Source organism: Oncorhynchus gorbuscha, linkage group LG01 (genome assembly GCF_021184085.1).
Source record: "Oncorhynchus gorbuscha isolate QuinsamMale2020 ecotype Even-year linkage group LG01, OgorEven_v1.0, whole genome shotgun sequence".
NCBI lineage: Eukaryota > Metazoa > Chordata > Actinopteri > Salmoniformes > Salmonidae > Oncorhynchus > Oncorhynchus gorbuscha.
In genome coordinates this window covers 37431381-37459288 of record NC_060173.1, presented here as the reverse complement: position 1 = coordinate 37459288, position 27908 = coordinate 37431381, and the positions used below count along the sequence as shown (strand labels likewise).

At 45.7% G+C, this 27908-nt stretch overlaps 1 pseudogene; it reads right to left on the bottom strand.

Annotated features, from left to right (window-relative positions):
• Window positions 1-27908, bottom strand: part of LOC124043171 — a 92621-nt pseudogene that overhangs the window by 26661 nt on the left and 38052 nt on the right.

Genomic DNA, 27908 nt, shown 5'->3' with positions numbered 1-27908 from the left:
CGTTGTACATGAAGATTACACAAGTTGGAAATCGCAAATTCAACAATGAGTCACTTGGAAGGAATCAGTGACTAACTGCAAGCGTTGCAAAGAAACCTCGAAATTTAGCCTGCTTTTCAATGTGTTTTTTTTTCTCCAGAGTTCTCACCATAAATCCAGAAAATGCCAGACTTTGATGAAAGTTTGGTGATGAAATTTGCCCACAAAGGACTACTGCGCCACCTTCACAAGGTGAGTCCAAAAATGTATTGTATGCTGCAGCATAAATGATGTAATACACAAGGGGGAAATCTATACGGTAGCTAAGAAAGTAATACTAAGTGTATGTTGTGAAGTAAGCTGTTAGTAGCCCATGTGCCTCACCCTAATCATTTGTATTGTAAACACATCGTTCGTGGTCCGGTGACTGTTTGTTTGGCTACTTTTTTGTACATCTTTGACAGTGCTACTGATAGTAATGGTGGTTGTAACTTAGTTCGTCTGTTGTTTGAAGAGAGTCAGACCGAAATGCAGCGTGTAGGTTACTCATGACTTTTAATGAAGATAATGCGGTACATGAAATAACTGAAAATACAAAAACAACAAACGAGTGAAACTAATTACAGCCTATCTGGTGACTAACACAGAGACAGGTACAATCACCCACGAAATACAACGCGCACTCAGGCTACCTAAATACGGTTCCCAATCCGAGACAACGAGAATCAGCTGACTCCAATTAGGAATCGCCTCAGGCAGCCAAGCCTAACTAGACACACCCCTAATAATACACACTCCCAATTAATACAAACCCCAATACGAAATACAACATATAAACCCATGTCACACCCTGGCCTACCCAAACATATAACAAAAACACAAGCTACAATGACCAAGGCGTGACAGAACCCCCCCTAAGGTGCGGACTCCGGGACGCACCTCAAGAGCATAGGGAGGGTCCGGGTGGGCGTCTGTCCATGGTGGCGGTTCTGGCTCGGGACGTGGACCCCACTCCATAAATGTCCTAGTTCCTCCCCTTCGCGTCCTAGGATAATCCACCTTCTCCGCCGACCATGGCCTAATAGTCCTCACCCTGATCCCCACATAACTGAGGGGCAGCTCGGGACCGAGGGGCAGCTCGGGACAGAGGGGCAACTCGGGACAGAGGGGTATCTCAGGATAGAGGGGCATCTCAGGACAGCAGGGCAGCTCAGGACAGAGGGGCATCTCAGGACAGAGGGGCAGCCCGGGACAGAGGGGCAGCCCGGGACCGAAGCAGCCCGGTACTGAGGGGAAGCCCGGTACTGAGAGGGAGCCCAGTACAGAGAGGAAGCCTAGTACTGAGAGGAAGCTCAGTACTGAGAGGAAGCTCAGGCAGGTAGTAGGCTCCGGTAAATCCTGGCTGGCTGGTGGACCTGGATGATTCAGGTTGTCTGGCCGATCTAGAAGATCTTGGCAGACTGGCACTTCTGGCGGATCCTGGCAGACTGGCACTTCTGGTGGATCCTGGTAGACTGGTGACGCTGGGCCGACTGGCGGCGCTGGGCAGACAGGAGACTCCGGCAGCGCAGGAGAGGAGAAAGGCTCTGGCTGCGCTGAACAGGCGGGAGACTCCAACAGTGCAGGAGAGGAGAAAAGCTCTGGCTGCGCTGAACAGGCGAGACGCACTGGACGCGCTGGGCCGACTGGGAGCACTGGTGGCGCTGGACAGACAGGAGACTCCGGCAGCGCAGGAGAGGAGAAAGGCTCTGGCTGCGCTGAACAGGCGGGAGACTCCAACAGTGCAGGAGAGGAGAAAAGCTCTGGCTGCACTGAACAGGCGAGGCGCACTGGACGCGCTGGGCCGACTGGTAGCACTGGTGGCGCTGGACAGACAGGAGACTCCGGCAGCGCAGGAGAGGAGAAAGGCTCTGGCTGCGCTAAACAGGCTGGAGACTCCGATAGCACAGGAGGGGAGAAAAGCACTGGCTGTGCTGAACAGGCGAGGCGCACTGGAGGCCTGGTGCGTGGTACTGGAACTGGTGGTACTGGCGCGAGGACACGCACAGGAAGCCTGGTGCGGGGAGCTGCTACCGGAGGACTGGTGTGTAGAGGTGGCTCTGGATAGACCGGACCGTGCAGGCGCACTGGAGCTCTTGAGCACCGAGCCTGCCCAAACTTACCTGGCTCGATGCCCACTCTAGCCCGGCAAATAGGAAGGGCTGGTATGTGTCGCAGCTGGCTCTGCACCCGCACTGGAAACACTGTGCGCTCCATAGCATAACACGGTGCCTGCCCGGTCTCTCTAGCCCAATGGTGAGCACAGGGAGTATGCGCAGGTTTCCTACCTGGCATAACTATTCTCCCTTTTAGCCCCCCCCAATATTTTTTGGGGGGTGACTTTTCGGTTTCCAACCGCGTCGCCGTGCTGCCTCCTCATACTTGCGCCTCTCCGCTTTAGCTGCTTCTATTACCTCCTTGGGACGGCGATATTCTCCCGGCTGCGCCCAGGGTCCTTTACCGTCTAATTCCTCCTCCCATGTCCAAATCTCCAAATGATGCAGTCTCTCCCATTGCAACTGCTCTTCACGATTAACAGGGAGAGTAGGCTCAGGTCTGTTTCCTGACTCAGCCACTCTCTCTCTGCGCTTTCCCCGTTACCTTCGGTTTTCGCTCTGTATAGCAATGCTTTCCTTCTCGATTCCATACGTGTATAGCCCTCTTCGCATTGCTGTAGGGAATCCCAGGCGGGCTCCTGCACTCGCTCTGGGTCGGCCGCCCACCTGTCGATTTCTTCCCACGTCGTATAATCCCTGCTTCTGCCGTCCATAACGTCCTCCTTTAGATCCTGCCAGTTCACACGCTGCTCGGTCTGTGAATGGTGGTGGGTGATTCTGTAACGTAGTTCGTCTGTTGTTTGAAGAGAGTCAGACCGAAATGCAGCGTGTAGGTTACTCATGACTTTTAATTAAGATAATGCGGTACATGAAATAACTGAAAATACAAAAACAACAAACGAGTGAAACTAATTACAGCCTATCTGGTGACTAACACAGAGACAGGTACAATCACCCACGAAATACAACGCGCACTCAGGCTAACTAAATACGGTTCCCAATCCGAGACAACGAGAATCAGCTGACTCCAATTAGGAATCGCCTCAGGCAGCCAAGCCTAACTAGACACACCCCTAATAATACACACTCCCAATTAATACAAACCCCAATACGAAATACAACATATAAACCCATGTCACACCCTGGCCTACCCAAACATATAACAAAAACACAAGCTACAATGACCAAGGCGTGACAGTGGTGCTTGGCTTGCATGTGCAAATTCATAGAATTGTGTTATTTGACGTGTCAAATTCAAAGCTTATTTAACGTGTCAAATAATGTTATATGACATAACTTTTTTGACACACAAAGACCTACCTACTGTTTTAACTTGGTGGTGCACAAATAGCCTATAACCTGTTTTAGAGAAATGCAATCATCGAATATTGTAAGAGCTTTCATTGGCTGTTTAGATGCCCCATTTATTTATCCTACGGTTCTAACTTGTACAGAGAGAACACTGTAAGAACGGCACATGTTCTGAAATCTGTCGCTGTACATTTCTAAAGTGCTGAACAAATAGTTATATTGACTCCGTCCTTCCTAGCTCGCTCATTAATGTCTTCATCGAAATTACAGATTGCCTCTTATCTGCTTGTCGTTCCCTTATACCATAGTTTGTACATCTCAACTGTCAGTAGAAACCACATTTGTTTAAGCAAGTCTGCCATATCATCTATGTTTTTGTTAAAGGCAGTAAATGAGGCTGAATGAACTGTTTCGCTGCCAGACAAGACTCCGCTGATAGCCAGGTGTAGCAGTGGTAAGGTGTTGGGACTCTGCTGTTGGAACAGATTTACCAGGCAGTGTAAGAGGATGGCCCTAAAAATTGTCAAAGACTCCAGCCGCCCTAGTCATAGACTGTTCTCTCTGCTACCACACGGCAAGCAGTACCGGAGCACCAAGTCTAGGTCCAAGAGTCTTCTAAACAGCTTTTACCTCCAAGCCATAAGACTCCTGAACATCTAATCAAATGGCTACTCAGACTATTTGCATTGCCCCCCCTCTTTTATACCACTGCTACTCTCTGTTGTTATCATCTATGCACACTCACTTTAATAACTCTACCTACATGTACACATTACCTCAACTAACCGGTGACGCCGCACATTGACTCTATACCGGTACCGCCCTGTATATAGTCTCGCAATTGTTAATTTACTGCTTTAATTACTTGTTACTTTTATTTCTTATTCTTATCTGTGTGTATCTATATACAGTGCCTTGCGAAAGTATTCGGCCCCCTTGAACTTTGCGACCTTTTGCCACATTTCAGGCTTCAAACATAAAGATATAAAACTGTATTTTTTTGTGAAGAATCAACAACAAGTGGGACACAATCATGAAGTGGAACGACATTTATTGGATATTTCAAACTTTTTTAACAAATCAAAAACTGAAAAATTGGGCGTGCAAAATTATTCAGCCCCCTTAAGTTAATACTTTGTAGCGTCACCTTTTGCTGCGATTACAGCTGTAAGTCGCTTGGGGTATGTCTCTATCAGTTTTGCAGATCGAGAGACAAATGGAGAGCATTTGTGAACAGCAGTTTTCAGTTCTTTCCACAGATTCTCGATTGGATTCAGGTCTGGACTTTGACTTGGCCATTCTAACACCTGGATATGTTTATTTTTGAACCATTCCATTGTAGATTTTGCTTTATGTTTTGGATCATTGTCTTGTTGGAAGACAAATCTCCGTCCCAGTCTCAGGTCTTTTGCAGACTCCATCAGGTGTTCTTCCAGAATGGTCCTGTATTTGGCTCCATCCATCTTCCCATCAATTTTATCCATCTTCCCTGACCCTGCTGAAGAAAAGCAGGCCCAAACCATGATGTTGCCACCACCATGTTTGACAGTGGGGATGGTGTGTTCAGGGTGATGAGCTGTGTTGCTTTTACGCCAAACATAACGTTTTGCATTGTTGCCAAAAAGTTTCATCTGACCAGAGCACCTTCTTCCACAAGTTTGGTGTGTCTCCCAGGTGGCTTGTGGCAAACTTTAAACGACACTTTTTATGGATATCTTTAAGAAATGGCTTTCTTCTTGCCACTCTTTCAAAAAGGCCAGATTTGTGCAATATACGACTGATTGTTGTCCTATGGACAGAGTCTCCCACCTCAGCTGTAGATCTCTGCAGTTCATCCAGAGTGATCATGGGCCTCTTGGCTGCATCTCTGATCAGTCTTCTCCTTGTATGAGCTGAAAGTTTAGAGGGACGGCCAGGTCTTGGTAGATTTGCAGTGGTCTGATACTCCTTCCATTTCAATATTATCACTTGCACAGTGCTCCTTGGGATGTTTAAAGCTTGGGGAATCTTTTTGTATCCAAATACAGCTTTAACCTTCTTCACAACAGTATCTCGGACCTGCCTTGTGTGTTCCTTGTTCTTCATGATGCTCTCTGCGCTTTTAACGGACCTCTGAGACTATCACAGTGCAGGTGCATTTATACGGAGACTTGATTACACACAGGTGGATTGTATTTATCATCATTAGTCATTTAGGTCAACATTGGATCATTCAGAGATCCTCACTGAACTTCTGGAGAGAGTTTGCTGCACTGAACTTAAAGGGGCTGAATAATTTTGCACGCCCAATTTTTCAGTTTTTGATTTGTTAAAAAAGTTGGAAATATCCAATAAATGTCGTTCCACTTCATGATTGTGTCCCACTTGTTGTTGATTCTTCACCAAAAAATACAGTTTTAGATCTTTATGTTTGAAGCCTGAAATGTGGCAAAAGGTCGCAAAGTTCAAGGGGGCCGAATACTTTCGCAAGGCACTGTATATATATAACTGCATTGTTGGTTAGGGGCTTGTAAGTAAGCATTTCACTGTTGTATTTGGTGCATGTGACTAATACGATTCGATTTATGTAGGCGCTAACAGTTTATAGACATCGTTTGTCACTGTTAAAGTGCAAATAATGTATTGTTTAGTGTTGTTTGTAGTGGCTTGCTGGCATGTGTAACCGATGTGATATGGTTAACGGGGTTTGCGCTAATAGCGTTTCAATCGGTGACGTCACTCGCTCTGAGGCCTTGAAGTAGTTATTCCCCTTTTTCTGCAAGGGCTGTAGCTTTTGTGGAGCGATGGGTAACGATGCTTTGTGTGTGTCAGTTGTTGGTGTGTGCAGAGGGTCCCTGGTTCGAGCCCAGGTAGGGGCGAGGAGAGGGACGGAAGCTAAACTGTTACATTGATGCTGTTGACCCGGTTCACTGGTTGCTGCGGAAAAGGAGGAGGTCAAAAGGGGGGTGAGTGTAACCAATGTGAAATGGTTAGTTTGCGCTAATAGCGTTTCAATTGGTGACGTCACTCGCTCTGAGACCTTGAAGTAGTTGTTCAAGGGCCGCGGCTTTTGTGGAGCGATGGGTAGCTGTTATGTTCCCCAGTTTATGTGTTGTAGTTTGTGTATTTGCATGTGTTTATTTCAGGAAATGGCTTCCTGAAATCCCTCAAGCAGCTGATTGGTCGACTCCATGGCTAATTGGAGAGCTGACCCCACCCCCTCGTCAAGACGCAGCTGTCTCCAATTACCCATTCATTATGAAGCTATATAAATGCCAGTGTTCTGTTCAGGAGGGAGAGATTTGCTGGGAGGTCATTGCAGAGATTTTGCTAGAGAGATTTGCTGGGATGTCATTGCTGAGAGTTGGTATGTTTTGTGAGTTTGTTGCTCAGATAGAGCTTATTTGATGTCCTTTGTTTCTTAGTTTGTTTGTGAAAATGGTTTAATATTCTGTTTCATTTGTTCCCAGGGGGGAAGGGGAAGGCACCTAGGGAGTGCTTAGGCAAGAGGCCCGCGGGCATACATATACCCGTAGCATATTCGCTGTCTAGGCACACTAGGTAATACCTGGGCGGCCCACCCCCTTGTATTTTGGTTAGGGCACCAGGTGGTGCTAAATTAGGTAAGTAGTGGGTAGGCAGGTAAGATAGGAGAGGGGGGCGCTTTGAGATTTACTTTCTTTGCTTTGGTTCAGTCCAGCCCCTTTTCCCCATATTACCGTGTGAAGGAATAAAGTCCTTGTAAACGGTACCACATTCTGCCTGTTGTCATTCTTACTTGCATCTACAGTCCATACCTTTTTCACTTCACGGAGAGTTTAGTTGTAGCAGGGTGTTGCGTTCCCTCTTCATAGAGGCGTGCGTAACAGTAGCAATGCTTTGTGGGAGGCAGTTGTTGATGTGTGCAGACGGTCCCTGGTTTGAGCCCAGGTAGGGGCGAGGAGAGGGACGGAAGCTAAACTGTTAACCCTGCATCCCACATTTTTTTGTTTGCCCCACCAAGATTTACATGCTAAAATCAACACTTATTGGTTACTAGAATCTGGGGCAAAGCTTTTGAGCTCTGCCAGAACCATTAACATCTCCACATCATAAATCAGGAACAAACTGGTGCAGAAGTGTACAGTGTAATTTGCTTAGGAGATAATCACTGAGATCCAACTTCACAGAGCATGCAAAGCACTTCTGACACTGGAGCTGTAGAACATCGAAAAAACACAATGTCTCAACCCAGCCACTGATCTGCTGCACAATGAATGCCTTCAATGAACAAATGACTGATGTGAGGTCTAATTTTTCAAGCACTATGAAATGTGTGTCATTGGGCATGGATTGCTGCACCATGATTGTAGAAACTTATGAGATGGTTTCCATGCACTAAGGCTTCATGAACTTGCACCGATGCTTGTTTCTGTTATGTAAGGTGTGAGCAGAGAGGCAGTAAGTTTTAGGCTGTGGGTGATTGGTGATTGGTGTTGCATACTGTACCTTCTCCACTAAGAAGCTGAGCTGCTGGGAGGAGATGTCCAAGACAGGTGATGAGCTCCTTCCCACTCTGGTGACCTAGCATGGCGTGACACACCAGCCTCTCTCAACACCACCTGGGATAGAAACAGGTATTCAGTACACACATTCAGTTGGCTCAAGACAACATTTATACCGTTATATGCAATTCGGCACTGAAGCTCAGATTTTGACCTTGTGTAGGTATAAATGTGACAGTTTCCTATAACTACCCAACAGAAATACAGCCCTGTCCTGCCCTGCCAAAGCTTTTCTGAGATACAGCCATGCTCTGCTTTGCTTGGGATTTCCTGAAATACAATCCTACAATTGCCATCCAAAGATATAGGGGATCTGCAGTGGCATGGGCTTACCTCTGGGCTTACCTCTGGTTCTCGCTTCTTTCCTTCTCCTGTTCACCATTCAATCAATAAGGACTCAAGGAGAAATGCATCCCAGTAATACCCCAGAGAGGAAGTCAATACCCAGTCCTGTGCAGTGTGACTATGGTCAGATGAAGGGGGCTTTAAACACCTTTTATCTCTGTAGTATTCAACCTTGAGCCCCCTGTGTCATTATCTGAAATGCTAGCTAAGAGTGCACTTACTGTAATTCACGTTTGTCCAAATGTTAGCGAATATCAATAACCAGCTGTGAATACTATTATTAAACACTGGTACACTAAAATGAACTGGTTCGGCTGAACATAAAAACAAATCCATGAAGTTAGTCCAATGAGGTGAAACATACACGGTTCGTTTTGCGAATGAAATGGAATAATTTATTCAAAGTCCAACAACTGTGCGTGCTGACGAAGACCAATGCAGTCGGTGTTGACATTTCTTTCCCTCGTAACACAAACTTATCCAAAATGCACAGACAAAGACTGGTAACAGCCCATTTCTGATCTTTTTTTCACTATTTGGTCTTCTGACCAGTCAGATCAGCTCTGAAAAATATTTGAAAAGATGTGATTGGTCAGAGGACCAATACATTTAAAAAATATCAGAATTGGTCTGGCTGTGTAAAGGCAGCCATATCTGTTGCTTGAGGGAGTGTATCAAATCAAATGTTATTTGTCACATGCACCGAATACAACATGTAGACCTTACCGTGAAATGCTTACTTACAAGCCCTTAACCAACAATTCCGTTTTAAGAAAATAGAGTTAAGAAAATGTATACTAAAATAAATGAAAAAGTAACACAATAAAATAACAATAATGAGGCTACATTTTGTATAGACCGAGTACTGGTACCGAGTGCGGGGGTACAGATTAGTCAAGGTAATTTCTACATGTTGGTAGGGGTAAAGTGACTATGCATTAATAATAAACAGTGAGTAGCAGCATGTGTAAAAACAAAGGGGTGGGGGTGTCAATGCAAATAGTCCGGGTTGCCGTTTGATGAATTGTTCAGCAGTTGTATGGCTTGGGGGTAGAAGCTGTTGAAGAGCCTTTTAGACCTAGACCTTGCGCTCCGATACCGCTTGCCATGCGTCAGCAGAGAGAACAGTCTATGACTGGAGTCTTTGACCGTTTTTTTGGGGCCTTCCTCTGACACCGTCTAGTATATAGGTCCTGGATGGCAGGAAGCTTGGCCCCAGTGATGTACTGGGCTGTTCGCACTACCCTCTGTAGTGCCTTACGGTTGGATGCCGAGCAGTTGTAATACCAGGTCGTGATGCAACCAGTCAGGATGCTCTCAATGTTGCAGCTGTAGAACATTTTGAGGATCTGGGGACCCATGCCGAATCTTTTCAGTCTCCTGTGGGGGAAAAGGCGTTGTCGTGCCCTCTTCACAATTTTCTTGGTGTGTTTTGACCATGATAGTTTGTAACTTGAAACTCTCGATCAGCTCCACTAGAGCCCCGTCGATGTGAATGGGGGTGTGTTCGGCCCTCCTTTTCCTGTAGTCCACGATCATCTCCTTTGTGTTGCTCACATTGAGGGAGAGGTTGTTTTCCTGGCACCACACTGCCAGGTCTCAGACATCCTCCCTATAGGCTCTCATCGCTGTGTCGTCAGCAAACTTAATGATGGTGTTGGAGTCGTGCTTGGCCACTTATTAGTGGATGAGCGGGGAGTACAAGAGGGGACTAAGTACGCACCCCTGAGGGGCCCCTGTGTCGAGGATCAGCGTGGCAGATCTTTTGCCTACCCTCACCACCTGGGGGTGCGGCCTGTCAGGAAGTTCAGGATCCAGTTGCAGAGGGAAGTGTTTAATCCCATGGTCCTTAGCTTATTGATGATCTTTGTGGGTACTATGGTGTTGAACACTGAGCTGTAGTCAATGAAAAGCATTCTCGCATAGGTGTTCCTTTTGTCCAGGTGGGAAAGGGCAGTATTAAGTGCAATTGCGATTGGGTCATCTGTGGATCTGTTGGAACGGTATGCGAATTGGAATGGGTCTAGAGTTTCTGGGGTGATGGTGTTGATGTGAGCCATAACCAGCCTTTTGAAGTGTGTTATGGGGCGTAGTCATTTAGGCAGGTTACCTTTGCTTTCTTGGGCACAGGGACTATGTTGGTCTGCTTGAAACATGTAGGTATTACAGACTTTGCCAGGAAGAGTTTGAAATGTCAGTGAAAACACTTGCCAGTTGGTCCGCGCATGCTCAAAGTACACATCCTGTTAATCCGTCTGGCCCGAAGCCTTGTGAATGTTAACCTGTTTAAAAGGTCTTGCTCACATTGGCTATGGAGAGCATGATAACCCAGTCGTCCGGAACAGCTGGTGCTCTCATGATTCTATGTTTCTAGATCTCAACTTACTATCTAAGTTGTGTCTGACAGAGGACTGTTTGCCACCATTGTCACATGTTCCCACCTTGGGAGAGTCAGAGAAGCCCTCCAGCAACATGTCAGCAGTGTGTCTCGTGGCGAGCTCCATGCGTATGGGATGCAGTCTGAGGAACAGCCCATCTACAGCTGGGGGAACCAGCGAGTTGCAACTCTTTTCCTCCCTGGTTGTGTTGGTGGGCGGGGGGGCCTCTGGAGGTACCCCTCTGTGTTCCAGTATAGCTGGTGGGAGGGCTGACCTCAGTTGGTCACTCTAAAACAGTACTGATATGGACCAGAGCTGGGGAGCAGAGGACAGAAAACAAGCTTTCAGGGAAATAATTGAATGACTGGTGGATTTGAATGGGATTTGAATGACTGATTTGATTGAATATGTAAAGTATGCACATATGTACACACTCCCTGCCTGTACCTGAAATGTGCCCCCAGGTCCAGACTGGGGACAAAAGGACGGTTGGTGACAATAGTAGTGCCCTTGCCATTGGCAGAGAGAAGGATGGTGTGTTTCATTATCCTGGATGGAGAGGTACAGCTTGTCCTGGAAGTGCACCCTCTACAACCACTAAGGTTATTATTTGACCCTGCTGGTTATCTAACGTTTAAACATTTTGAAGAACAATCTGGCCTTAAATGCTCATATACTCTTAAAATCTCCACCAGGCACAGAAGAGAAGAAGACTGGCCACCCCTCAGAGCCTGGTTCCTCTCTAGGTTTCTTCCTAGATTCATGCCTTTTCTAGAGAGTTTCTCTTAGCCACCGTGCTTCTACATCTGCATTGCTTGCTGTTTTGGGTTTTACGCCGGGATTCTGTATAGCACTTTGTGACATCTGCTGATGCAAAAAGGACTTTATAAATGCATTTGATTGATTGTCATCTAGGTGAGGGACCAGCTCCAGCTTCCCCTGGGGTGGAACCTCTCCCTCACTGGGCTCCACCCGCCACCTGCTGCGAACCTGGAAAAAAAACAGTGGCCTTCTGTTACATAGGTGTTTACATCTGATGTAGTAAAAGACATAGAATCACTACGTAATAGGTATAGTACTGCCAGTTTAACCATACTGTATAATACCGTAAGACAGACAACATAATACAATTTAGCAGACGCTCTTATCCAGAGTGACTTAGTAGTGAGTGCATACATGTTCATACTGGCTCCCAGTGTGAATCGGACCGACAACCCTGGCATTGCAAGTGCCAAGCTCTAAAAACTGAGCCACATGGGACCAAATTCAATCTACTTGTATAATGCATGATAGATTCATTGAGGGCTTTGTAAGAGTATGTCTGTGATGTTCAATAAACATTCTCAAGTTAGTCAAACATCCAGGAGGTTGGCCAAAGGTAACAACAGGCAGTGAACCCTTTTATGTTTGGGCCCATGAAGATCATATGTTCTATAAAATTCTGTGTTTGGGCCATTCTTACAGAGGGTCTGAGTGCTTTCGATTAACCAAGAAATAAAATAAGGGCACCACACACGAAGCAATTTGACTCCTTTATCAGAAGCTTATCTGTCTCTTGGACCAAGCACTGTTTAATAATGAGAGATAATGTTGTGATATCAGGTCCGAGTTCCCTCCAGTCTCTTCCCTACTAATATTGTCTTATCTGTGGGCCTTTTGGGAGCCTGGTGGAGGCAGAGGAAGGCTGCAGTGGGGAAGCTCACTACTCGCCTATCAGTTTTACAGAGAGTGTGAAGCTGCTAATTGAAGCAATCACAGACAGGCTGGGGTTTTATCAGATCCAGGGCCCAAAAGCTGTGTTGCTATAGATACCAGGATTGATACAGAGGATTCAGCCTGCTTTCGCCCTATTAGATGTACTGTACAATATAATTCAGCTTGAAAACAGAATCTTCATCTAAAGAAAAAAAGCTGAAGAATTCCCCATTCTATACTACTCCATTCTAGATTTCTGATTGATTTAGATTCAACAAGGAAATAATCTAAAAAGGAAAGAGACATTCATCTTCTCTACCACTACATCTTCAGCCTTGTTCACATCAGCAGATAAGACCAAAGTGCACCAGTAGCTCTCAATATATCTTAACTATTAGCTGAAAGAGGATTTAAAATCAATTTTCCATGCAGCAGCTTCCTGATTGATTTGTTGCACATAAAGTTTTAATGGGGATTTTCAGATTGAATCCAGCGCTGTGACACTGGAGTAGGCTCTCTGATTGATAATACTTTATTTTCTCACCACCACACTGGAGTAGGCTCTCTGATTGATAATACTTTATTTTCTCACCACCACACTGGAGTAGGCTCTCTGATTGATAATACTTTATTTTCTCACCACCACACTGGAGTAGGCTCTCTGATTGATAATACTTTATTTTCTCACCAACACACTGGAGTAGGCTCTCTGATTGATAATACTTTATTTTCTCACCACCACACTGGAGTAGGCTCTCTGATTGATAATACTTTATTTTCTCACCACCACACTGGAGTAGGCTCTCTAATTGATAATACTTTATTTTCTCACCACAATACTGGAGTAGGCTCTCTGATTGATAATACTTTATTTTCTCACCACCACACTGGAGTAGGCTCTCTAATTGATAATACTTTATTTTCTCACCACCATACTGGAGGGCTCATCCAACTACCTGGATGCTTCCATGGAGTAAGCATAATCATCACATTTGACTGCCATCATGATGTCTTCTTCAGAACCACAACCAACCAAAGACATTAATGAGCTCTGTGTATGTAGAGGAAAGGTGATGGCAGAGAGGCACAGGCACTACACTTCTGTAACAAACTCTCTAGTCTGCAAGGGCAGAAAGACTCACTTTTTTACAACTTCCTTGCGCTGACATTGGCTATGCAATGAGTTGGATTTAATTGGAGTTTCAGTGTGTGTTCGAGTGTGGAGGGGACCTTATTGAACAGAGCATGGTCTGCTGGCGACAGGAGATGCTCTTGATGTTACAAGCAGTCATGTAGAACCAACCAATCATGGATCATAGCTCCTGATTAATCACCATCAACAACATTATCACTAGCTGAACTTTATGGCTACTGGAAGTTACTGAGTCACGCAGACTTCTTTACTCTCCATAAATGCATAATCTGATACTTTAGAGGGATTAATCATAGGCCCCAAAGTCTGTTGGATATCGTTATCGTGTTCATCTGTACATTAACTTGATGATATAAGTATATTCTGCTACCCTGTGAGACAGAAGTAGGGCAGATTTCTATGTCTAGTCAAAGGAACATGTGTAGTCACATTTCATATATTCTAATATAGACTCTGTACAGTGTACTTCATTCTCACTTGTAGATCAACGTGGGATGTCAGCTCATTACAGGAGGCCTTGCAGAGAAAGGGGAGTAAACGGCAATTGAGGCATTCAGCCACTACACTGCACATAAAAGACACACGGTAACCATCCATGTGAGCAGTGTGTGACTTTGGGATTCATCTGAGAGTCATAGATCACTTTCTCAGGCTTTATGTGCCATCTCTGGTGAGAGCTAAGCTGCTGGTCGATACAAAGGTGATTATGGAGGGGTATGAAGAACAAGCCAGCTGAAATGTCAATAATCAGATCAGACTTGCATTACAGAGGTTTAATGAAATGTATTGCTTTGAACCATGGCATGTCAAGGAGGTTTAAAATGAAAACCACTGTAGAACTCAGTAGCTAAGACACCAAATAGTAGATTTGATAGGGCCATCATACAATACAATTTACACTGCTCAAAAAAATAAAGGCAACACTTAAACAACACAATGTAACTCCAAGTCAATCACACTTCTGTGAAATCAAACTGTCCACTTAGGAAGCAACACTGATTGACAATAAATTTCACATGCTGTTGTGCAAATGGAATAGACAACAGGTGGAAATTATAGGCAATTATCAAGACACCCCCAATAAAGGAGTGGTTCTGCAGGTGGAGACCACAGACCACCTCTCAGTTCCTATGCTTCCTAGCTGATGTTTTGGTCACTTTTGAATGCTGGCGGTGCTTTTACTCCAGTGGTAGCATGAGACGGAGTCTCCAACCCACACAAGTGGCATCCAGGATGGGACATCAATGCGAGCTGTGGCAAGAAGGTTTGCTGTGTCTGTCAGCGTAGTGTCCAGAGCATGGAGGCACTACCAGGAGACAGGCCAGTACATCAGGAGACGTGGAGGAGGCCGTAGGAGCAGGACCGCTATCTCCGCCTTTGTGCAAGGAGGCCACAAATGTGCATGTGTCTGCTCAAACGGTCAGAAACAGACTCCATGAGGGTGGTATGAGGGCCCGGTGGGGGTTGTGCTTACAGCCCAACATCATGCAGGACGTTTGGCATTTGCCAGAGAACACCAATATTGGCAAATTCGCTACTGGCACCCTGTGCTCTTCACAGATGAAAGCAGGTTCACACTGAGCACATGTGACAGACGTGACAGAGTCTGGAGACGCCGTAGATAACGTTCTGCTGCCTGCAACATCCTCCAGCATGACCGGTTTGGCGGTGGGTCAGTCATGGTGTGGGGTGGCATTTCTTTGGGGGGGGGGGGGCACAACCCTCCATGTGCTAGCCTGACTGCCATTAGGTACCGAGATGAGATCCTCAGACCCCTTGTGAGACCATATGCTGGTGCGGTTGGCCCTGGGTTCCTCCTAATGCAAGACAAAGCTAGACCTCATGTGGCTGGAGTGTGTCAGCATACCCTGCAAGAGGAAGGCATTGATGCTATGGACTGGCCCGCCCGTTCCCCAGAACTGAATCCAATTGAGCACATCTGGGACATCATGTCTCGCTCCATCCACCAACGCCACGTTGTACCACAGACTGTCCAGGAGTTGGCGGATGCATTAGTCCAGGTCTGGGAGGAGATCCCTCAGGGGACCATCCACCACCTCATCAGGAGCATGCCCAGACGTTGTAGGGAGGTCATACAGGCACGTGGAGTCCACACACACTACTGAGCCTCATTTTGACTTGTTTTAAGGACATTACATCAAAGTTGGATTAGCTTGTAGTGTGGTTTTCCACTTAAATTTTGAGTGTGACTCCGAATCCAGACCTCCATGGGTTGATATATTTGATTTCCATTGATCATTTTTGTGTGATTTTGTCACCACATTCAACTATGTAAAGAAAAAAGTGGCGGCAGGGTAGCCTAGTGGTTAGAGTGTTGGACTAGTAACCGGAAGGTTGCAAGTTCAAACACCCGTGCTGTCAAGGTACAAATCTGTTGTTCTGCCCCTGAACAGGCAGTTAACCCACTATTCCTAGGCTGTCATTGAAAATAAAAATTTGTTCTTAACTGACTTGCCAGGTTAAAAATAAATAAATAGTGTTCCCTTTATTTTTTTGAGCAGTGTACTTTATTGTCCATTTACATGCAAACTCATTCTGTGACGTCAGCATACAAATGCACAAACACAACACAATATATTACATGCAGTACGGAAAAATGCAAAGTTCGTACACACGTCACAAATTGACATCTCCACAAATTGAAAGTCTCTGCGGCCTACTGTCCAACTGTTCAGTAGCCCGATGGCCGATGGAGTGAAACATGCTCTTATTCTTACTGAACAGTGCGACCGTTAATCTCCTTCCGGAGTGCAGCAGCTCAAAACATTGGGCAAGAATATACTAATGGTAAAATATAAATTGAAAGTATGCTTTGTTTTTAAATGTTTTACATTCTTTTGCCATCAAGTTTCGAGCGACTCTGTCATTCTAGAAGAATGACCATCGATTGATGCTTGAAAATGCTTAGTAAAAATCCTGCCTTATCAACGCACAGCTCTTTAGCCTTAGAGGTGAAAAGAGTGTCAGAAGTATTTCCTCAGCACTGCACTTTAAAGATTTAAGTGCAATACAAGACTGTGTGTGTGTGTGTGTGTGTGTGTGTGTGTGTGTGTGTGTGTGTGTGTGTGTGTGTGTGTGTGTGTGTGTGTGTGTGTGTGTGTGTGTGTGTGTGTGTGTGTGTGTGTGTGTGTGTGTGTGTGTGTGTGTGTGTGTGTGTGTGTGTGTGTGTGTGTGTGTGTGTGTGTGTGTGAGTGAGTGTACGTGCGTCTTTGCGTTTGTCTGTAGACTGCAGTATTTTTTAGGTCCCAGCATAGCAGGGTACCAATCACTAGGTTGTTTTGCACCAAAGGGATTCAAGGCAGCGCTGGTTAATGTGAGAGGCATGAAATAGAAACAGAGGGGAGAACACTATGCACAGTGCATTAATTAATATTATACAACGGGTGTGTCTAATCCTGAATGCTGATTGGTTAAAAGCACATTCCAGCCGGTGTCTATTCCACAAGATACCACTGGCTAAATCTATGACTTTAAAATGCCTATTTACTCTGTTCCATCTGACTACGCAATCCACTGTCTCATCTGCCCAGCCAGGCAATTTATAAACTTGATCTCCACTATGAAAAGCATCTAGATATTATCTCCCATTTCTTTTAGACTAACATTTAGATTTGTATAAACCTTGTTGTCTGTATCTCCGACATTTGCAACATTGTTTCAATATTCAAATTCGATCTCCAGCTGTCCCATAGTAATGAACGTGTAGGGGTCGGGAGTCAGAACGAGGCAGGCAGCATTTCTCAGCCAGCCGAAATCATGAATCAGCTGGCATAATTTTTATGTATATATACAAAGAAATGTCAATTGAAAAAAGGTAAAACAAAACAAAGCAGCTAGTTTGCAGTCTTTACAGCTTCAGTATTTGAAGTGATTGTGTTAGCGGTGTTGTTGGCTAGCTCTTCTGAACAACAGTGACCTGACGAGAGCACATTTTCTATGCCAGGCGAAATCGTGCCTCATTAGCTCATTGTTATGGATGTATCCAAATAAACGTCACTAGAAAACAGCTTAAACAAATGCAAATGCAGCTACTGTTGCTATTCTTTTTGACATTTGATGTGACTGTAAGTTAGATGTAGTTGGCTAACTAGCAAGCAAGGAATAAGAACGTTGCCAGCCGGTATGGCAATGGAACATTTAGTATGAACGACTGTGTCATGTCCATAGATACAGAACAAATGACCAACCAGCTTGAGTAGCAACCCTAGATTTGTGTCAGGAATATATCTTGTGGAATGACGAAATAGTATGAATAAATTAATCAAAATAACATTTTTAATGAAAATATGTCAATCATTATTTGAATATGTTGGTAACCCGTATAAAAGTTATAATGCCTTCGAAGCCGGTGTTTGGAGGATATATTGGCATGGTTTGCCATGCTACAGTTACCCTAACCCTTGCCAATATATCCTCCAAACACCGGCTACTCTGACATTATCACTTAAACACAATGTACATTGTACATGTCTACTAGAATAAACTCACTTTTACTCTGTTAGTACACGCTATCTAAAATACTGGAGGCTCAGGCATAGTAAACAAAGCCCCATCTTTAGCGAAAATTGTGCATAGTTAGATAATTGAAGATGATGAAATGATTATTGTCATGCTTCTAATTTGTGCCTATTGGTCAAGACTGAAAATGTAGGAGGACAGATGGAGCATGGTAATATAAGAAGGGCCATGGAGCAAACATAAAGGTCTGATGAGCTGTTACTGGGGATTGGATTGCACTGACAGCCTGATATCTAGAAAGCTAACAAAGCATTCAACAAATTAACTAATTAATTGCACACTCAATTAGGTTAGACATTAATCAGAGGCAGCATGTAGACAGAAAATGAGTACGCAGGGAAACAGAGCTAAAGGTTGAAGAGATAGTTTACCCTTGGAAGAAAGAGAGAGAGTTTGACCCACCATTTGTGCCACAAAGCAGGCTGGTATCAGGGACTGGTTTGAGAGCTGCGATGTTCTGGAGACATCGGTCAGAACCGGTATGCTGCCAAAGTCCACCTCTGTGGCCATCACATTAACAACCACACCCTCCCCAATGCAGGGCAGGAGCAGGTTCTATGGAATTAGAAGACTTTAGATGGACCAGGGGTATAAATACAAGGCTACACACACATACTGCTAGTAGCAGTGTCTATCCTACATCTAGGAGATATAAGAAAGACCCATATTTAACAAACAAAAAATTGTCACTCAACTATTTCCATATATATACAGTACTTCCGTAATTTTTTTAAACTGGTACCGGGCTACCTTCAGACGAGTCTTGTGAGACTTGTGGGCATCTCGCCTTTCAATAGAGGTGTCATATTAGTGTGCAACGGACGCTACAGACAGGAGTTGGAAGATCGGCTGTACCGACTTCAGACGAGTCCCATAATGATTGTGGGTTTCGTAGAGCAAAACAGAGAACATCATCCTGTTCGTGAGAATCATCTTTTCCATGGAGTGGTCATATTAGTTTGTTGGCCAAATCGTTCTGACACTACAGACATTTTCATGAGAATTTTTAGGATGTCTCATGTTCTGACAAACACCTCTGTAGCTCGGGCAGTCTGCAATTGGCAGATGTCATGGAGATGCAGCCCATACAACAACAAAAAACAGATATCTCTATTTCAAACAGACATCTCTATTTCAAACAGACATCTCTATTTCAAACAGACATCACTATTCCATGCAGATATCTATATTGCAAACAAACATCACTATTTTAAACAGATGGATTTTGGTGGTGATTTTTGTATTATGCTAATTCGATTTCCTGGTGGGCGCTGACATCGACTCTAGGGGATCATCTGCTCTGAATGAGGTGCTTTAAAATGAGTGCCCTCTGACCATAAATCAGGACATTTACTGTAAGAGGTGTATTTTGACCCTGGGTGTAGATCTGTAACCTGGCATTGATGGGTAGGGCCAGCACCTCCTCTCCCACTCCTTGTGCATCCAACACTAGAGCCAGGCTGTAGCGCTGCACACTGTTGGAGCACAGGGTCACCTGCAGATAGTGGTACACAGCATATATAGACAGACAAGCATAGCCACGGCATTGGCATCTCTGTGAAGTAGAAGTGCTCGTTTGGCAAATATATTCCCAGTTCACACTGATTCACAGACTTTTGCCTAGTTATCAAATCACAACATTTTCCAATCATGCTTCCATTTTGGTCTTCTTTACACTTTCTGTATTACATACCGAAGAAGCCTACTACACTACCTTCTAACACCTGTCAAGGCTGTCATCAGAGGAAGACACTACACTGAGAGTACACTGCATGTTCCACGGTGTCTGTATCTGGGGAGATTTCTGCACCACCCATGAATAACTTCCAATACTGTGAAAGGTTAGCCAAAGCCCATTTCCTCTGCTAGGTGAGAGCTTACCTCCCTCCAGCATATTTGACTCCCTCTGACCTCTTCCATATATTCTGCTCTTGTAAGAGAACTCATTAGAGCCCGGGAGTGCCGCTGTGCGGTCATTGGGCTGGAGAGCGAAGCAGAGTTTTCCAGACAGCCAAAGGAAGGCAGCAGACATGAGACACCCTATACAAAGGGTCCAAGACAGCTGCACAGATTCCCCTGATCTACCCGCCGCAGCGCCTGACAGCTCTCAGTGATGGGAAAAGACCAAACAGTCTCCCATTGATAGGAAAAGACCAGCATATGACAGATACACTTAGTAACCAGAGGCAGCCAGAGCAAGCTGATGTAATAATCTAAGCTCTGCAGAGCCACAGGGAGAAAGGCATTTTCCTAGGCATTTATCTGTAACAGATTCTTTCAATATTCAACTCCACTACTGAATACAATTAAGGTCTGGCCCCTTCAGTGCCAATCATTGATTGAAGCCGTTGTGATTAGAGGGAATTAATTTAATGATTAGGTTATTCAAAATCTCAAATGAAAAATCTACAACACACAATATAGCACTAAATTGGAAAACAAACTGACTCATCATGATCCACCAGTCCACAATTAATAGCGGAGTTAAATGATAATTACATTTACATTTAAGTCATTTAGCACATAAACAGTTTTTCTTTGGAATAATGTTCACATACGGTATGTTTTCAGATAATGCTTAATATCTATAACAAGTAGAAAATGGAGGTAACTTCCTGGTCATGCTCCCCGCTAAATTCACACACCTGGATGTCAACAAGTCCCTGAGGACGCATGGTTCCTGAGGTGGGTGTCAGGGTGAACACAGTGGGCCGGTTCTGTCAAACTGAGGTCTGAAACCTAGGAGGTACTGGTGATGCTGGAAGGCCCACTGCCATCCCCTGGAACCCTCAGCCCAAAGGTCATAGCGACGTGTCATTCAGACTGCAGGTCAGTGTGTGAGGGAAACCTAGAGGTGAGAAGGAATAAGGAATGAAACATAGAGCAACCAATGTTACGGTTCTAAAGATTAGGGCAAAAGAAACTCCAAACAGTGTTAACTGACATACAGCTACAATGCCAGAGGGAAATTCATTCTAAAGAGGTTGATTTGTCTGTCTTCTTTAAAAAGGTCTGGTTTGTGTAAGGGAAATAAACAGTGAGATGAAAAAGGTGTCATAGCATACTTATTATCTGTCTGCAAAGAACTTTGCTGTTATTGATCACAAGAGAAACGTGCATTCTACCCTAGTTGATTCCGTGTTTAGTATTATTCCACAGTAAGCCATACACAAGTCATATTGGAGATAGATAAAGGCCTACTCAAAATATTTTCGCAGAAAATGTATCAACCTGGACAATTGTTGGGAGGGTTGTATATTTCAAATATATATATATATATTTCACCTTTAGTTAAGGTAGGTGTAACGGCGTTCGTCTGTTGAAGGAAGAGAGTCGGACCGAAATGCAGCGTGTTTGTTACTCATGATCTTTAATGAATGAAAACGAAACGATACATGAAATAACCAATACAAAAACAACAAACGGAATGAGAAACCTATTACAGCCTATCTGGTGAACACTACACAGAGACAGGAACAATCACCCACAAAATAAAGTGAAACTCAGGCTACCTAAATACGGTTCAAAAATCCGAGACAACGAGAATCACCAAACTCTGATTGAGAATCGCCTCAGGCAGCCAAGCCTAACTAGACACACTCCTAATCATTCACAATCCCAATAATACAAAAACCCCAATACGAAATATAACAACAAAACCCCATGTCACACCCTGGCCTGACCAAACATATAACGAAAACACAAAATACAATGACCAAGGCGTGACAGAACCCCCCCCCCCCCCTAAGGTGCGGACTCCGGACGCACCTCAAAACCATAGGGAGGGTCCGGGTGGGCGTCTGTCCATGGTGGCGGCTCCGGCTCGGGACGTGGACCCCACTTCATTAATGTCCTAGTTCCTCCCCTTCACGTCCTGGGATAATCCACCCTCTCCGCCGACCATGGCCTAATAGTCCTCACCCAGATCCCCACATAACTGAGGAGCAGCTCGTGACTGAGGGGCATCTCGGGACAGAGGGGCAGCTCGGGACAGAGGGGCAGCTCGGGACAGAGGGGCAGCTCGGGACAGAAGGGCAGCTCGGGACAGAGGGGCAGCTCGGAAAGAGGGGCAGCTCGGGACAGAGGAGCAGCTCGGGACAGAGGAGCAGCTTGGGACAGAGGGGCAGCTCGGGACAGAGGAGCAGCTCGGGACAGAGGGGTAGCTCGGGACAGAGGGGCATCTCAGGACAGAGGGGCAGCTCGGGACAGAGGAGCAGCTCGGGACAGAGGAGCAGCTCGGGACAGAGGGTCAGCTCGGGACAGAGGAGCAGCTCGGGACAGAGGGGCATCTCGGGACAGAAGCAGCCCGGGACTGAGGGGCAGCCCGGGACTGAAGGGAAGCCCAGTACTGAGAGGAAGCCCAGTACTGAGAGGAAGCCCAGTACTGAGAGGAAGCCCAGTACTGAGATGAAGCTCAGGCAGGTAGTAGGCTCCGGTAGATCCTGGCTGGCTGGCGGAACTGGAAGATTCTAGTTGACTAGCAGATCTGGAAGAGACTGGTTGACTGGCAGATCTGGAAGAGACTGGTTGACTGGCAGATCTGGAAGAGACTGGTTGACTGGCAGATCTGGAAGAGACTGGTTGACTGGCAGATCTGGAAGAGACTGGTTGTCTGGCAGATCTGGAAGAGACTGGTTGTCTGGCAGATCTAGAAGATCATGGCTGACTGGCACTTCTGGTGGATCATGGCTGACTGGAACTTCTGGCGGATCCTGGCAGACTGGTGGATCCTGGCTGACTGGTGGATCTAACTGATCCTGACAGACTGGCGGCGCTGGGCAGACTGGCGGCGCTGGGCAGACCGGGAGCACTGGCGGCGCTGGGCAGACTGGGAGCACTGGCGGCGCTGGGCAGACTGGGAGCACTGGCGGCGCTGGGCAGACTGGAGACTCCGGCAGCGCAGGAGAGAAGACAGGCTCTGGCTGCGCTAAACAGGCGGGAGACTCCAACAGCGCAGGAGAGGAGAAAAGCGCTGGGCAGACTGGCGGCACTGGAGGCCTGGTGCGTGGTGCTGGAACTGGTGCTACAGGATCGAGGACACTCACAGAAAGCCAGGTGCGGGGAGCTGCCACCGGAGGACTGGAGTGTGGAGGTGGTTCTGGATAGACCGGACCGTGCAGGCGCACTGGAGCTCTTGAGCACTGAGCCTGCCCAAGCTTACCTGGCTCGATGCCCACTCTAGCCCGGCCAATACGAAGGACTGGTATGTGCTGCACCTGGCTATGCACCCGCACTGGAAACACCGTGCGCTCCATAGCATAACACGGTGCCTGCCCGGTCTCTCTAGCCCAACGGTGAGCACAGGGAGTTTGCGCAGGTCTCCTACCTGGCATAGCCATACTCCCTTCTAGCCCCCCAATAATCTTTTGGGGCTGCTTTTCGGGCTTCCAACCGCGTCGCCGTGCTGCCTCCTCATACCAGCGCCTCTCCGCTTAACCGCATCTATTTCTTCCTTGGGACGGCGATATTCTCCAGGCTGAGCCCAGGGTCCTTTCCCGTCTAATTCCACCTCCCATGTCCAATTCTCCAAGTGGTGCAGCCTCTCCCACTGCAACTGCTCTTCATGATTAACAGGGAGAGTTGGCTCAGGTCTGAACCCTGACTCAGCCACTCTCTCTCTGCGCCCTCCCCCAATAAATATTTGGGGGTTACTTTCGGTTTTCGCTCTGCGTCGCCGTGTTTTCCTTTTCGACTCCATTCGCCTATAGCCCTCCTCGCATTGTTCCAGGGAATCCCAGGCGGGCTCCTGCACTCTCCCTGGGTCGGCCGCCCACCTGTCAATTTCTTCCCACGTCGTATACTCCATGCCTCTACCGTCCATAACGTCCTCCTTTCGCTGCTGAAGCTGTCGCTGTCGCTGCCAGTTTACACGCTGCTCGGTCCGTGAGTGGTGGGTGATTCTGTAACGGCGTTCGTCTGTTGAAGGAAGAGAGTCGGACCGAAATGCAGCGTGTTTGTTACTCATGATCTTTAATGAATGAAAACGAAACGATACATGAAATAACCAATACAAAAACAACAAACGGAACGAGAAACCTATTACAGCCTATCTGGTGAACACTACACAGAGACTGGAACAATCACCCACAAAATAAAGTGAAACTCAGGCTACCTAAATACGGTTCCCAATCCGAGACAACGAGAATCACCCGACTCTGATTGAGAATCGCCTCAGGCAGCCAAGCATAACTAGACACACCCCTAATCATTCACAATCCCAATAATACAAAAACCCCAATACGAAATACAACAACAAAACCCCATGTCACACCCTGGCCTGACCAAATATATAACGAAAACACAAAATACAATGACCAAGGTGTGACAGTAGGCTAGTTGAGAACAAGTTCTCATTTAAAACTTCGACCTGGCCAAGAATAAAGCAAAGCAGTTCGACACATACAACAACAGAGTTACACATGGAATAAACAAACATACAGTCAATAATACAGTAGATAAAAATCTATTTACAGTGTGTGCAAATGAGGTTAGATGAGGGAGGTAAGGCAATAAATAGGCCATGGTGGCAAAGTAATTACAATATACCAATTAAACACTGGAGTGATTGATGTGCAGAAGATGAATGTGCAATACTGAGGTGGAAATGAGCAAGGTAAATAAATAAATACTGTATGGGGATGAGGTAGTTGGATGGGCTATATTACAGATGGGCTATGTACAGGTGCAGTGATCTGTGAGCTGCTCTGACAGCTGGCGCTTAAAGCTAGTGAGGGAGACATGAGTCTCCAGCTTCAATGATTTTTGCAGTTCGTTCCAGTCAATAGTTGAATAGTGTGTATTTTAAGAGCTCCAGTGTGAGAAAATGTGTGCAAATGTTGCAAGAAGTGCACCAAAACAGTTTTTTAAGGGACTATTATTGCAAGACAATACACATAGCTAATTATATATTGTGGGCTACGTATTTCATTGACTTGTGGTAATGGTTGCTTATTTGCATCTGTCTCTCATTGATGTGTGTGTGCTTTATACTGTAAATAGTACCACAAAGCAGTAGGTATGCACTGTTTGATAAATCTGCCGCCAAGCCTTACACAAGCATCTAACGATGAGTAACAGGCAGCATTGATGAGGATGAATGAAAAACTCACCGAAGGACACATCCTCAAAGTTGAGCTCCGAGACGTTGAAGTGAAACGTGGGGCCCATTATACAACCCCTAAAATAAATAAAAGTGCCAGGAAATACAGAATACATCTGTGCTGACTAGCAAATGTGAAGGTCACTGGACAATGCATAATAATTAAAGGAAAACACAGGGCTGGGCAAGTATAAAACAACTGAAGAACAAAACAAGATCAGTCAATTTCTTGGATGACAGTGTGAAAGGGTAATTCTGTAATCCTTACACTCAGCACTCCTCAGCAGTAATACATCTTAATCAGGGAGAGGTGCCAAGACTGGCAGGTGTGCTATGGAAACAAAAGGATTTTCACCACTGTTCTGCTTTGTACAATTTAAACACAACCTTTAGGGAATAATTTACTCAAACCTAGAGTATAAAATGTGTTCATCAAATGGGTAAGTCAGGGAGAGTAAGAATTCAGGAGATGAAGCATTCGGTTGATTAATGTAGGTCATGAGTTTTCTACATTGCTACATTTACATTTGAGAAAAGTCTAGCTGCTGGGGTTTGGGGTGATAGATGTGTCTGGACATGCCCACCAATGTTTTATCTACCAAGGTGGGGATATACTGTACTGACCCTAATAAGACAATGATGGAGAGGTAAAGGATTGTGCTGAGATGGATGAGCGAGGTGATGGGGTGAGGGAGGGTATCCCCCACGGTGAAGAGTAACTCCTCAGTGAAGACCCCCAGGGTGCTGGAGGAGAAGCAGACCTCCAGAGTGTGACAGGCCCCAGGGAGGGATGCGTCACTTGAGTGGGTTGTCACTGACGTGATCTTCCTGTCCGGGTTTGGTGCCCCCCTTGGGTTCGTGCCGTGGGGGAGATCTTCATGGGCTATACTCAGCCTTGTCTCAGGGTAGTAAATTGGTGGTTTGAAAAAATCCCTTAATCCTGCCTGGTTGGCCCTGTCCGGGGTATCGTCAGACGGGGCCACTGTGTCTTCCGATCCCTCCTGTCTCAGCCTCCAGTATTTATGCTGCAATAGTTTATGTGTCGGGGGGGCTAGGGTCAGTCTGTTATATCTGGAGTATTTCTCCTGCCTTATCCGGTGTCTTGCGTTAATTTAAGTATGATCCCTCTAATTCTCCCTCTCTCTCCCTCTCCCTCCCCTCCAGGAGGATCTGAGACCTGGGACCATGCACCAGGACTACCTGGCCTGATGACTCCTTGCTGTCCCCAGTCCACCTGGTCATGATGCTGCTCCAGTTTCAACTGTTCTGCCTGCGGCTGTGGATCCCTGATCTGTTCACCGGACATACTACCTTGATCCGGACCTGCTGTTTTCAACTCTGTCTCTCTACCGCACCTGCTGTCTCTAACTCTGAATGGATGGCTATGAAAATCTAACTGACATTTACTCCTGAGGTGCTGACCTGTTGTACTCTCTACAACCACTGTGAATATTATTATTATTTGACCCTGCTGGTCATCTATGCTGGTCATCTAACATCTTGGCCATGTTCTGTTATATTCTCAACTCGGCACAGCCAGAAGAGGACTGGCCACCCCTCAGAGCCTGGTTCCTCTCTAGGTTTCTTCCTAGGTTCCTGCCTTTCTAGGGAGTTTTTCCAAGCCACTGTGCTTACATCTGCATTGCTTGCTGTTTGGGGTTTCAGGCTGGGTTTCTGTATACCACTTTGTGACATCGGCTGATGTAAAAAGGGCTTTAAAAATATATTTGATTGATTGATTGAGGGAGAGCCATCCTCTTAGTGGGGCTAAAGGAGAAACACTGGACAAAAGCTGAGCCGGGAGGAACCAGGTTAAAGGAGGCCTTGGGGCCTGCCACGCTCTCAATGAGACCCTTATTGGATAGAAGCAGCACCTGAGAACCAGGGAGAGAATACCTGTAGTGAAATCTACTGTAAATGTAAGAATGATTAACCAAGTACCATTTGTTTTCTATCTAATGCACAACATTTGATCAAATCAGAATTCCCATTTAGCCTACTGTAAGTGCACTGCAGTAGAAATGTGTGTATATTGCATGGTTTTATCTACAGTTGTTTGCTGCCACTGAAAAGATAGATTCTGTAAAACACATTATCTGGCAATACATGACCCAACAGTCTTAACAGGGGGTTGGGTTATTACAGTAAGACTGCCACATATGCCCTCTGAACTAAAGGGGCTGACTGGGCAGGCAGACTTTAAATAATTCACCTAGCAGTGAATTCAAACAGTGCCTGCCAGGTGCTGTTCTATTGTAGGACTAACAGTTATCACAATTATACTTCAATTATTCAATGATTAAGCATCTGCTGACTAGCGGCAGCAGTAGTGTCATTTATTTTGATGTGAGCCACGTCTTATTACAGGAGATCCTCTCACAGCTGCTCTTGTATTACATCTTTATAACAGCTGAGACTCTGTATGTTATGAGTCCCAGTTGTGGTGAGCTGAACAACTGGATCCACGGTATATAGCAGAACACTGTCATTCTTATTCAGTGTATTTAAGTGTCGATTTTTTAGTGTTTTTGGCCTTAGCTGTTTGTGTAACTAAGGTTAAGTGTCTCATAGCTGTGCTTGGAGGCAATAAAGATGTTACCCATGTCAAGGAAGGCAAATTTGAATTGCAATTTGGGGCCTACGCCCTCCCCCTTTATTCATAGAGGTAGGCGAGACTCACGGCCTAGATGATGAAGAGCACAGAGAACACAAAGACGCATTAAATAAACACACTGAATGTGCAAACAGATGAGCATGAATCAAGCACATCTGCCACTCACTGGTGTGTAG